Consider the following 14,624-nt stretch of genomic DNA (forward strand, 5'->3'; position numbering starts at 1 on the left):
AGTAAATGCATTTCCTCAGATGTATGCCTTTGTAATACTCTAAACATAGCACACCAGAAAGCCTGTCTCTGTAGAAAATAATGATCAACTCTTCTACCCAGTGCTTAAGCTATTGTCTGGTTGAAAGTTAAATAAATTAGGATTGGTGTGAAATCTTTTCAGCTGGCCATATACCATTAAATAAGTCAGTGCTCACGTGTTATATCAGTTCCTGGTGTATAACTTTAGAGCTAATTAGAAGGTATCTTGGGTCCTGGGAAGATTCTGTCCATTCTATTCTGTCGTTATAGTGAAATGCACATTTCCCCTAATCTTAAAAGATTGAATAGCATTTCTTTTAAAAATGAAATAAAATGCCAGCTGGTTAAGAGGAAAAAACCTAGTTAGTATAATATTCTCTATATCAACAGCACCATCCCTGCAGGGTATTGATTTTTCCCCATCTCGCTGGGCTCTCAGTCTTGACTAATGAAGGCAGCAGGCAGTGTGGATGATCCCCAGGCAATAAATGATTCAGAAATCACGCCTTTTCATTTTGTAGTGAAATACAGCAGCCTCCTTTGACCCTTTCTGAGCCTAGTCTTGCTCCATCCACATGGGCTGCAAGGCCTTGGACAAGTCCCTGAGCCTGAGGAATTCAGTCACACCTAACACACCTAACAGTCTTTTATGACCCTCCTTCTCAATCTGTATTCAACCACTTCCCTGTTGTGACTTCAGGTCTTGGCCATTCTAGACCAGCAAGATACCAAATATATATATATAATCTGTAAAATGATCAAAATTTAATCATAAGAGAGAAGAGAAAATTAACTCTTGTAAACTTCAGTGCTTTAACTGCTGTGAGCCACAAATCACCTGTATCATGGCTAGGCGGGTGCCCCCATAGTGTTCTCCTAACTGGGATCTGTGTGGTGCTTTTGTACAACCATCTGGGGGTGCTGTAGAAGGGTACAGGAGCCTCACCAGGCTGTGTAGTGACTTTGTGCATGCATCGTAGGCCTAAAGATAAAGGTTCACACAGGTGTGGTCATATTGTTTGGGGAGTGTTTAGCAACTATAGAATACTTTTTAATACAGAAACCAGTGAAAACTTATGACAAAATCCTGTAGAGTTTATTTGCTTTCAAGTTATTGTTATCCCTTCAATATGATTATGTTAAATAATGCCCCTTATAAGCATACATTTAGAGGAAACTTACGCATATTCACCTGAGAGTTCTTCCTCTAATACTTGTTTTAGAAAAGCAAATACCCACCAGTTTCCACAATTTAGAGCTGCTGTAAATGTTCCAGTATTAAGTATCTGAGTAGCATTGACCTCTTCCTTAGTTCTTTGCAGTTTCCAATTGTATGCCAGCCTCATTTATTCAGTGATATATAAATCAGACAGCTCAATGGTTGCTCCAGGATTTTATCCATTCAAAGAAATGTAAGCAATGCTCTCATTTTTCCACTTTTCATCTACTAAATTTGTACCTCCTAAAAATAAATCCAGTGCTGGCAAGTGTGTGATGAAACTGGTGCTCTTGTTCTGCTGGTGTTGGTGAAAATTGGTTCAGTCCCTGTAGAAAATACCTGATGGCCTATTTCAAGAGCCATATTGCTGTTAATAACCTTGACTTGGTAATTCTGCTCCTAAGCATCTCTCATAAAGAAATCATCCAAAATATAGAATATGTTAGATGTATAAGCTTATTTATACTTCTCAGAAATTGGAAGCAATCTAAAAGTCTACCAACATGAGCATGATTAGGTAAACTATACTGTATTCCTTCAGTGGAATATTTTACAGCTATTAGTGATTTTTATAATAAATACAGATTGGCAATGTGGAAAAATATGTAAGCTATGATGGTTAGAAGTAAAGCAACAAAAATTGTGTGCTCACTGGGATTATAAGTTATTCCTCCTTAGCAAAAGGATCACAGAACATAAGAATCTCTTGATCTAAATTTTTAGGAGACCCCCAACTCTTTCAGTTAAATATTGCAGCATTAACAAATCACCCTCAAATTTACTGACTTAAAACAAGAGCCACGTATATAGCCCATGATTCTGCAGGCCAGCCATTTAATAGGCTGGGCACTGCCAGGAAGCCTTTTGCTTGTCTTGATGGGATTTTATTGGTTGAATTCTAGCTCTGGGGTAAAGTGTGAGATTTGGAATACCTGAACTCTTTAAAGAATCATTGCAGGTTATAAGGAAAGTTGGCAATCCAGTGAGTTAGGGTTAGGGGTTGAACGCTGCGCTTCCTCATGCATCCTTGGTCAGCTGCTGGTGGGGTAGGTGGCACTGCTGATCTCAGCTGGCCTGTCTCACATATCTGGGATCTTAACTGGGACGACTGGGCCAGTTCTGCCCCACGTGGCCTCTCATTCACCAGCAGGATAGCCCAGGCTTGTTCTCATAGACATAGACCCAAAGGAGAGAACTGAAGTGTGCAAAGCCTCTTGAGTTCTAGGCTTGGATCCGCACAACATCACTTCCATCACATCCTGTTGGCCAACACAAGTCACAAGGCCAGCCCAGATTCAAGGATGGGAAATAGACTCTAGGTCTTGATGGGAGGAGCTGCAGTGTCGCCTTGTCAGAGGTGTGGATGCTGGGAGAATAATTGCTGCCATTTTTGCAAGCATTCACCCACTAACCCTAACTCACTGATCTGTTGTTCTGACTCACTGAATTGTCAAGTTTCCTTATCACCTTCAATGACCCTTTAAAGAGTTCAGGCATTCCAAATCTGATGCTTTACCCCAGGGCTGAGATTCAACTAGTACACACCAGTGTGCATCCCTTTGGGTTGGTCATGGTGCCCATCCTGACTGCTCAGCCCAATACCATACCAGCTTCTTAAAGATTTTGAATACCTCCGCTGTTTGACTCTCTATGACTTGAGGATCCCCTAAATGTGCATGAAAGTTCACAACCTTCCCAGGGTTATCACTTTCCTCATACACAGTTTGGAGAGTGTAGTTGTTAACTTCAACAACAGAGGGCATGATTATGGTAGCTGAGACCTGGACTTCTCGCAGCTAGGTCAGAATCTTATTTTCTTTTTGATTTAAGGAAAAAAAAAAATAATAGGAAGATTTAAATGTTTCCAAATAGCACTAATTCTGGTTAACTTATTAGTTTAACAACAGGAAAACATTAGACAGAGGCAATAATGGAACAGTGTTGAAGTTTTGGGGGACTGACTTTTGGAGACCGACCAATTTGAAATTGAACAGTGATCCGTAAACTCTTTATCTTTAAACTCTTAGAAAAAGCTAATGTGTTTGTCCTTCGAATCCTAATGTTATCTCTTCATATTGACAGAAAAACCGAAATAGTTCATCCATCAGAAAAACCAAAAGCCAGTTTTTTAAAGTATTTCAGTAGGTTTCTGGTTTGAGTTTATATGTTAGACTTATAAGCCAAATATTGTTTTCCATCTACTGCATTTTAAGCTGGATATTATTTTCTGTATATGGTGTATGATATTATTTGGGTGTCTGATTTTTCCATTTCTTAGCAGAATCAGATGATAGAGGGAATACCCTGAGTGGTGATGGGCAATTTTTATCTACTGTAAACCGATGAGGCAAAGTGCTGCCTCGTCAGTTGTTGACTAAGGACGTACTGACTTGTGTTAGGCCTTTGACCTATAGGTGCTAAAAGTGTGTAACATTGCCAGCAAAGCATCATCCTTTGTGACCTTGGATACAGTGGGCTGATGTTTATGTTCTTCTGAAATGTGATAGTGCATTAATCCACCCAAAAACTTCTGACAGCGTTACCATCCTCAGCCTCTTATGGAGACACGGTGTTTGTGTCTGGCAAGGCAGTTCACTTTTGAAATCAGCAGTGGGCAGAAAGCATCTCAGGTGTTGGAGGAAACAAATCAGCTAATTGTATTCATTTTTCTTTGGCTTCAGTTGAATTCAGTGGCTCTTAATCTATGGGACTTTAAAAACGGGATTGGCTCCTAACTCCCAAAGGACACTGATTTGCTGGATCTGGAGGCACCTGGAAATCTGTGTGTTTCATGGTGGTACAGGTGTTTCTCCAGGATAACAGGGCTGAGACCTCTTGCGACAGACATGTGGTAAGGAAAAAAGGTTCTGCCACTCAACTTTTAAGTGGGCTCAGCATCAGCATCAGTTTGGCCCCTGTTTTGCCAGTGCAGTATGTTAGAATGCTTCATGGGACCCTCACATGGAACATTAGTCTCAAACTCAGAAGGCTGAGGCATGCCCTCTGTTCCACTTTACAAGCATTTGTGGCAGGAAGAAGCCATGTCCCTTCAACCCCCGCCCAGTGATTGCAGAGAAGCAGGGGCTAGGGTTTCAGGAGTCCAGGATCACAAAGCCCATGCACAGTAAATAGATGGGGACCTCCATGATGCTGATGCCCAGCAGGCGCTCGTGGAGGTAGCAGGAGGGAGAGAAACTGGGCCCCTCAAAGATGGATGGGCTTCACCGAAGCGAGCACATTCCCAGCAGTGGACAGGTACCATAGCAGCAGAATACAGCCCCTCTTACTATTTCAGTCTCAATTTATGGAACGCAAAAGTGTGATGAGCTCCTGCACAGGAAAACATGTGGGATGAGATCTCGCCCCTGTGTTTGATTTCCATTTCCTCAACATGATTCTTCCTCCTCCATCCCTCTCTTCTTCCTGCCATCTGTCACTTCTGCCTCTTTCATCCCTCTCCCCTTCCTCTCCAGGTTCGTTTGTTTCTTCTTCCCTCCCTCTCAGCCTCCCTTCAGTAGCCTCGTTCTGTTTGTTCTTACTCCACTGGATGTCCTCTGGACTCAAGGCCCTCTGCAGTCTGCCATTGACCACCTCACCGCACTCATAAGCTCCCAGCCATGAGGATCTTTGTTATCTTAGAGCGCTTCTGCCTGGAGTTCTTTCTGCTCATTTGCTCTTCCCCTGGTGTGGCTGCCTCCCTTTCTCCTTTAGGCCTTATCTTAAATGTCACCTCCCACCAAAGGCCTCTGATGTCTCAGGAATAATTCTTTTTCCACCCATGGCAGCCTCCCTACAGAGTTCCCACCTGGTGGGCAGAGTTTTCTTGCCTGTTCTACAGACAGGACAGATCTTGCTGACCCCAGCATCGGCCAGGAAACTCAGTTCTGGTCGGCCTGCGGCCTCGAGCACCCACCAAGCTGATGCTAAAGCCTGCCCCTGGATGAACAAGGTCCCCAGAGGGTTTCTACTTCCAACCCTTCTCTTCAGTACCTTCCAGGAGCCCTTTTTCTTTCTTTCAAACTGAGGTACGTATTTCCTTTTTTAAATTAGAAACTTAATTTTTTAGAGGAGTTTTATGTTCACAGAAAAATGAAAAGTACAGAGATTTCCCATATACTTTCTGCCCCCACACATGCACAGCATCCCGCACTGTCGACATCCCCCACCAGACAGTATATTTGTCACAGTCGATGAACCTACACTGACAAATTACAAAGTTCATTGTATACACTTTTCATGGCTTGATAGCTCCTTTCTTTTTAGCGCTGAGTAATAATTCATTTTCTGAGTATACCACAGTTTATTTATTCATTCATCTACTGAATGGCACCTACCTTGCTTGCTTCAAAATTTTGGCAATTATGAGTAAAGCTGCTATAAACCTCCGTGGGGTAAGCTTTTGTGTGGACATAAGTTTTCACTCTGAGTAAATACCATAGAGCACAAGTGCTAGATAGTAAGGTAAGAGTGTTCTTAGTCTTTCAAAGTGGATGTACCATTTTGCATTCTCACCAGCAATGAGTGAGAGTTCCTGTTGCTCTGCATCCTTGCTGGCATTTGGTGTGTCAGTATTCCAGATTTGGGCCATTCTAAAAGGTGCGTAGTAGTATCTCATTGTTTTAATTTACATTTCTTGATGTCAAATGATGTGGAGCATCTTTTCATATGCTTATTTGCCATCTATATATCTTCTTTGGTGAGGTGTCTGTTACGGTCTTTGGCTTTTTTTTTTTAATCGACTGTTTTCTTACTGTTCAGTCTTAAGAAGTCTTTGTATATTTTTTATAACAGTCTATCAGATGTGTCTTTTGCAAATTTTTTCTCCCAGTCTGTGGCAGAAGTTTTAAGTTTTAACAAAACCCAGCTTATCAGTTATTTCTTTCTTGGATCATGCCTTTGGTGTTGTAGCTAAAAAGTCATTGTCATACCCAAGGTCATCTAGATTTGTTTTCCTATGTTATCTTTTAGGAGTTTTATAGTTTTGCGTTTTACGTTTAGGTCCGTAAGTCTTGCATTTTACATTTAGGTCTGTGATCTATTTTGAGTTGATTTTCGTGAGAGTAAAAGATCTGTGTCTGCATTCATGTTTTGCATGTGGATATCCAGTTGTTCCAACACTATTTGTTGAAAAAAACTATGTTTGCTCCATTGTTTTGCCTTTGCTCTTCATCAAAGATCAGTTGACTATATTTATGTGGGTCTGTTTCTGGGCTGTCTATTCTATTCCGTTGATCTATTTGTCTGTTCTTTCACCAGTACCACACTGTCTTGATTACTCGCTTTTTAGTACATCTTGAAGTTGGAAAGTGTCGGTCCTCCAACTTTGTTCTTCTTCAATACTGCATCGGCTGTTCTGGGTCTTTTATCTCTCCATATAACTTTTAGAGTCAGTTTGTCAACATTCACAAAATAACCTCCTGGGATTTTGATGGCAATTGCATTGAATCTATAGATCAAGTTGACAAGAGCTGACCTCTTGACAGTATTGAGTGTCCCTATCCGATGAGAACGTGGAATGTCTCTCTATTTATTTAGGATTTTTAAAATTTCATTCATCAGATTTTTGTAGTTTTTCTTATATAGATCTTTTATTTTCTTTTCTTGTTATTGCATTAGCTAATACTTTTTAGTACAATGTTGAAAAGGAGTGGTGAGAGAGGCCATTTTTGGCTTGTTTCTTTACGTTTTGGTTCAGTGTGTTTGGATAAAAGGGGGACTTTTCACATCACTACTGCCAGCCATTTTGACCAGAAGTCACATTATCTTTATAAAGCATATATGATTACTTTCTTTTTCAGAAAAACTCATGATTCTCTCCTACCAACAAAAGTGCAAACTCTTTAACATGGTACACAAAGCCTGTCACAGCTGGTCTCAAATGATCTGTTGTCTTAATCCATTTGTTTCTATAACAATACCACAGACTAGGTAATTTATAAGGAACAGAAATTAATTTATCATAGTTCTGTAGAGTGGGAAGTCCAAGATCAAGGTATGAGCAGGTTCATTGTCTGGTGAGGGTCCAGTCCCTGCTTCCAAGATGGCACCTTGAATGGTGCATCCTCCAGAGGGGAGGAATGTTTTGTCTTCACATGGCAGAAGAGAGCAAACCCAGTCCTGCAGGCTCTTTTTATAGCAGCACTAAACCATTCATGAAGGCAAAGCCCTCACGACCTAAACATCACCTCCCATTAGGCCCCATCTCCTAATGCTGTTGCACTGAGAATTGTGTCCAACATGTATTTTGGAGGACACTCAGACTGTAGCATCTCTCCAGTCATCTCTTAGCATCCTGCATTGCAAACTTTATCAGTGACATCAGCCCTCCGGGCTGGGCCCTGAATTCACACAGTCTTCCACACCTTCATATGTTGGTTCACACTGTTCTCTTTACTGAGAGTCATTTTGCTTTCTCTCCACCTTTCAAACTGCCTCTAATCCTTCAGGACACAAGATGAAATGTCACCTTTGCCATGAAGCCTTCAATGCCTACTGCAGATGAAATTAGTATTTCCATAGGGGCTCCATGGCACTTTATATAATAATAGCTAAGAATAGATAACACGTTACTATATGCCAGACATTGTTTCAAGTGTAATTGTTAACTCATTTACTCCTCACAGCAGCTCTGTGAGCTACTATTATTTTACCATTGAGGAAACAAGGCAAAAATAGTTTAGTTTGCATGCTGCTGAGAATAATATTGCCAGGAAACAGTGGAGATAGGATTTGAACCCAGGGTATCAGACTTTGTACAAAGCCCAGGCTCCTAACACTAGATGACCTTCAGAGATTCCTCTATGATGTTTTAGCCTGTAACATGTTGTATGGGAATTTAGTTCTCCATTTGATGGTGAGTCTTTGAGAGTGAGGTTGTATCATATATATCTCAAGGTCTGTGACTGGCCCAACACTGGGTTACAGAGTGAGTGGAGGACTGACCTTCGCTACCATGACATTCTTCTCTCTTTGCCACTTCCTGATTTTAATCTCATTCTCTTGAGACCTTGACCTTCCATGGAATCCTGCCAGCTTTGTTTTTCACGTTTTATTTGTATGTATGTTTGTGTACATATTTTTATTTTCTTCTGATAATCCCATCATTGTTTTTCTGTGAATCTTAAGTTGTTTCCTGGCTTGGTTATCTAAATGATAACCTTCCTTGCCTTATTTTTATTCATTTCTACCTTATTTATATTCTTTAGGCTACCAGTCCTATTCTTTTTTAGATGGAGCCTCTCTCTGTCTGGAGTGCAGTGACATCCTAACTCACCAAAACCTCCGCCTCCTGGGTTCAAGCAATTCTCCTGCCACAGCCTCCCAAGTGACTGGGACTACAGACATGCACCACCACACCTGACTAATTTTTTTTAAATTTTTTTATTTTTTTGAGATGGAGTCTTGCTCTGTCGCCCAGGCTGGAGTACAGTGGTGCAATCTTGGCTCACTGCAACCTCTGCCACCCAGGTTCAAGCAATTCTTTTGCCTCAGCCTCCTGAGTAGCTGGGATTACAGACATGCACCACCACACCCAGCTAATTTTTGTATTTTTTTTTTTTTTTTTTGAGACAGTCTTTCTCTGTCCCCCAGGCTGGAGTGCAGTGGCGTGATCTCGGCTCACAGCAACCTCCACCTCCTGGGTTCACGCCATTCTCCTGCCTCAGCCTCCCGAGTAGCTGGGAATACAGGCGCCCGCCAACACGCCCGGCTAATTTTTTGTGTTTTTAGTAGAGACGGGGTTTCACCCTGTTAGCCAGGATGGTCTCGATCTCCTGACCTCGTGATCCGCCCGCCTCAGCCTCCCAAAGTGCTGGGATTACAGGCTTGAGCCACCGCGCCCGGCTAATTTTGTATTTTTAATAGAGACAGGGTTTCGCCATCTTGGCCAGGCTGGTCTTAAACTCCTGACCTTGTGATCCATCTGCCTTGGCCTCCTAAAGTGCTGGGATTACAGGTGTGAGCCACCACATCCAGTCTTTTTTTCTTTTTCTTTTTTTTTGAGACGGAGTCTCCGTCACTCAGGCTGGAATGCAGTGGCATGATCTCAGCTTACTGAAACCTCTGCCTCCCGGGTTCAAGCAGTTCTCCCTGCCTCAGCCTCCCGAGTAGCTGGAATTACGGGTGCCTACCACCACACCCAGCTAATTTTTTGTATTTTTAGTAGAGACGGGGTTTCGCCATGTTGGCCTGGTTGGTCTCGAACTCCTGACCTCAGTTGATCCACCCGCAGTAGAGGGCACTGGTTACAAGCTGAGGTACTGGACCCAGAGGCTTGAACAAAAGTCCAGGGGATTGTTGGCAAGTCATTTGATCCTTCTGAGCCTCTGTTTATTAAGTGGGAAAAATAATACCTTTCTCAAAGCATTGCTTTGAGTTGAAAGACTTGTCTTTACAAATTATTTACAATCTCCACCTTCCACTTAGAAGTAGTTATTGTTGTTGCCATTGTTATTATTATTTATTTGTAAACTTTTTCATAAATAATATACCTAGAGAAAATCACAAGTGACCACATGATGAATGTTCATAAGCAAAATACAGCTGTGCAACCAGCAGCACCTAGGTTGACAAACAGCGTTGTAGCACCCCAGAAGCCCCATCATGTCCCTTCATATTTTTGAGGCTTAACAATGTTTACTCATGTAGATTAGTTTCTTTATTTTAACTGCTGAGTAGTGTTCTATTAACTGAGTATAACATAGTTTGCTTATCTATTCTTCTCTTGGGAAACATTAGGCTATTTTTCTTTTCTCCTTCCCTCCCTCCCTCCCTCCCTCCATCTCTCCCTGCCTTTCTTTTTTCCTTCCTTCCTCTTTCCCTCCCTCTTTCCTTTCGTTCTTCTTTCCTTCTCTCCTTCCCCTCCCCCCTCCCCTCCCCTCCCCTCCCCTCCCCTCCTCTTCCCTCCCCTCTCCTCCTTCTCTCTCCTTCTCTCTCTCCTTCCTTCCTTCCGTCCTTCCTTATTCTTTTTCTTTCTCCTTCCTTCCTTCTTTTTCTTTTCTCCTTCCTTCCTTCCCTTCCTTCCTTCCTTCCCTTCCTTCCTTCCTTCCTTCCTTTCCTCTTTTACTTATCTCTCTCTTTCCCTCTCTTTCCCTCTCTCACTCTCCTATTACTAAAAGCATTATAACCCTGTATACATTTTATATCAGGCAATGTCTAGTGAATAAAACAGAAGTCATTCTAGGTATTCCAGTCAGGAGGGAATTGAAGACAGGAGATTGAAAGGTTGAGGAGAGTGAAAATCAGAAGCTTCTGCAACTTTTCAAGGAGTCAAGACTTGCAAGGATCACCGCGAACCAAAAAAAAAAAAAAAAATCCCATCTACCTGTACCACTGAATTCTCAGGAGGAGGCCTAGGAGCCATTAGCAAACCTCACACCAGCCATTTACTAATTCCCAGGCAACTGCCTGTGTTGTCTCCAGTGAATAACAGCTTCTCTTTGTCTGCCTTCCAAATGGCATGTGATTAATTTCACCAGCAGAATGTAATGGAACCTCCTGGCATGGGAGTCAGGGAATTATAGTTTTCAGGATTCCTGCATACAGGCAGGAATGTAGAAGGGTGAGAACAGTCCTGAGTATCAAGAGATGATCTTCAGCTTATGAGCATACGTGTACCACAGTCCTTTCCCACAGGGAGCACATGACCTAGAGGAGTTCAAATAATTCTGGTCAACACCTGGCACACACTTTATAATGTTGCCTCCTAGCCGCTGAGTGCCCCCGCAGTACAGTTTAGTCCAGTTACTGGGAACTCCCAGAACCCCCTCCCAATGGAAACCCACTAGTTACTCAGACCACCACAGGGCCAAAAAGGGATAATTGAGGGGTGGAAGCCAGTAGAAGATGATGGAAGCCTAGTAGAGAAGCAGTATAACCTAAAGAGTATGAGCAGGGGCTTTGAAGCCAGACTGAGGGTTCAAATTCCAGCTCCTCCTACTTTCCAGTTGGTGGAAGTGACTTTTAACCTGTGTCTCAATTTCCCCATCTGTTAAAAGGAGGTAATAATAATACTTTCTGCATCTACTTGTTGCATGATTATAAATGAGTTAATACACATAAAGTGCCTGGTTTATAGCAAACTTTCCGTAAACTTAGCTGTTGGCATCATTGTCATCACCATCATTATCATCCCTGTAATATCTTATGACAGAAAGCTTACTCAGTCTTATAGCAAAATAAAGTTGGGCTGGGCATGGTGGCTCATGCCTGTAATCCTAGCAGTTTGGGAGGCCAAGGCGGGCAGATCACCTGACATCAGGAGTTCGAGACCAGCTTGACCAACATGGAGGAACCCCGTCTCTCCTAAAAACACAAAATTAGCCAGGCGTGGTGGCACGTGCCTGTAATCCCAGCTACTTGGGAGGCTGAGAGAGGAGAATCTCTTGAACCCAGGAGGTGGTGGTTACAGTGAGCCGAGATCGTGCCATTGTGCTCCAGCCTGGGCAACAAGAGCAAAACTCCGTCATACATACATACATACATACATACATACATACATACATACGTTGACCTAATAAGAAGATGCAGGGTTAGGTTCGGTTTCTGGTGTTAGACTGACTTGCTCCCTTCCTTGGGCTTCTCCCCTCTAGTGCTGAGCACTAAGTGTCCTCTGTGCAATGAGGACAGATTGGATGAATAGGCCCCGAGATTCCTCCCACCCTGTCTACCATGGGCTCTGTGGCCACCTTCAACCCGGGGTTCTGTGGGATGTCCTAGGGTACTGCCCAGGCTTTTATTGTGTGAAAGGTCACCTCAACCTTGGCCATTTGTCAACATCAAATATTTTTTATCAGGCACCAAAATCATATTAAATCCACCTTGTATTTTGTGGATATTTTCAATAATGCTCTATTTCTGAGAGAACTACGTGACAGTATTCATCATCATTGTCAGTGGGTGCAGTTGATTGTAAAATCTGATGGAGAATTTAGAGTAGACAGAGTCACTCTTGGGGATTTAATCATGTGTTCCAGTCCTTTCAGTGCACTGTGTCCTCTCCTGCCAACACCTGAGCCAGTAAACTCAGTAAGTGATAGCTATAATTTAAAAATGTACGGTACACTCACATGATGGTATGTTATTCCAAAATTAAGAGCATTTTTAGCATGTGGTTTATAATTGCCATAACAGTAGCATAAAAAACAAATAAACCAATTCAAATAGGTTAACTAAAAATTTAAAAATGTATGAGAGGCACAGCTTTAATAGAAAAAGAACAGGGAAAAAGGCAGAAAGCCGTGGGAGTCGCCGGCTGCTCCGCCACTCCCTGTGGTGCTCTGACAGAGAGCTCCTCCACACCCGCTGTGTGCTCTGAGCTGTGGAGCCCCGACAGGCAGAGGTGAGGCGTGCCGTGTGCCTGCTCCATTGTGAACCTGAACAGAGTGAGGCCCAAAGGTGTACCATCTTTGACCATCACATTTCTAGACTAGGTTGGAAACCTTGGCTATTCAAAGAATTACTTCAAGGAGGGTTTTTCCTCTCAGTATACACAGCCACTGGGCAGGTCCTTGAGTGGGCCTTTCTCTGGGACACTAAGTGCTGATACACTGGGGGTATAAGGTCCCTCAGAGTACTCTTAGGGTTATGTATTCATTACTAGTTATATTATCAGCAAATAACAAAAACACTAAGTCAGATTGGTTTGAGCAGTGAGTAAATATAAATTGTATTTCCTAGACAAATCCAGCGGTATAGGGGGTTTCAAAGCCTGCCTGGCTTCTCTTTCTTGAATTTTCATCCTCTTCATGTGTCCTGCTCTTTTGGACTATAGCAGGATGTTTTCAGCAATTCCACACATCATACCAAGAGTCAGACCAAGATGTAACCTCCAAAGGCTCTCTAAGACAACCTGCCTAAGACTTACAGAAAGAGATCTTTCCCAGAAGGCACCAGCAGACTTCCCAAAGTATCTTTGACCAGATTAGGGTTAGTGCCTTACTGAGAATCACTTCACTGGGATTAGCTCATACTGGTCAGAAACTGCCCTGGTGCTCAGTGGGGCTCATCTTCCTGGGAGCAAGCCATGTGGAGGAGGAGTGGATACTTAAAATTGGACTTCTGTGACGAAGGGGAAGTGGGGAGATGATTTTTTTTTTTTTATGGTCACAGAGATGTCTACTACTTGTTGTATTTCAAATTTTTTTGTTTGTGAAATTAGTTTTGGTTTTCCACAAAACTATATACAGAGAATAACTAGACTCAAACTGAATTTTAGTGTAATTCTCATCCTCACCAAAGAAATCATCGTGCTCTCTTTATTTCTTTTCATACTTGCCTCAGACTCAAGCAGCCTGAAAGAAACTCTAAAGACATTTAACCCAATCAGATTATATTTGCCCAGGCTCATGGGATCAAGATCCAAAAGAAGTTTCAACGTAGTTTATGAAAACAGGCCATGCCCGCCCTATCCTCAAATGTCCCCATGTGTAACCTTGATGAACTGTAAGACTAATTGGGCACACCAGTTAGAATGGCCATCATTAAAAAATCAGGAAACAACAGGTGCTGGAGAGGATGTGGAGAAATAGGAACACTTTTACACTGTTGGTGGGACTGTAAACTAGTTCAACCATTGTGGAAGTCAGTGTGGCAATTCCTCAGGGATCTAGAACTAGAAATACCATTTGACCCAGCCATCCCATTACTGGGTATATACCCAAAGGACTATAAATCATGCTGCTATAAAGACACATGCACATGTATGTTTATTGCGGCACTATTCACAATAGCAAAGAGTTGGAACCAACCCAAATGTCCAACAACGATAGACTAGATTAAGAAAATGTGGCACATATACACCATGGAATACTATGCAGCCATAAAAAATGATGAGTTCGTGTCCTTTATAGGGACATGGATGAAACTGGAAACCATTGTTCTCAGTAAACTATCGCAAGGACAAAAAACCAAACACCGCATGTTCTCACTCATAGGTGGGAATTGAACAATGAGAACTCATGGACACAGGAAGGGGAACATCACACACCGGGGCCCGTCGTGGGGTCGGGGGAGGGAGGAGGGACAGCATTAGGAGATATACCTAATATTAAACGACGAGGTAATGGGTGCAGCACACCAACATGGCATATGGATATATATGTAACAAACCTGCATGTTGTGCACATGTACCGTAAAACCTAAAACTATAATAAAAAAAAGTTAACACATGTCTAAAAAAAAAAAAATTACTAATTGGGCTAAACGTTTGTGAACAAACCCGACTTCAGTCTCAGTGCAGTCCTTTCCAGGGTGACTCGTTCCTGTGTTTGGGCTCTAGCAAATGTTAATATCATGCTAGGAGGGTGTGAAGTTCTCACGATGAGTATTTGGTTGAGAGGAAATCTCAGCTTCCATGAGACCCAAATCTCTAGCTGGGAAATCAGGTG

This window comes from Hylobates moloch, unplaced genomic scaffold (assembly GCF_009828535.3).
Source record: "Hylobates moloch isolate HMO894 unplaced genomic scaffold, HMol_V3 SCAFFOLD_8, whole genome shotgun sequence".
Taxonomy (NCBI): Eukaryota; Metazoa; Chordata; class Mammalia; order Primates; family Hylobatidae; genus Hylobates; species Hylobates moloch.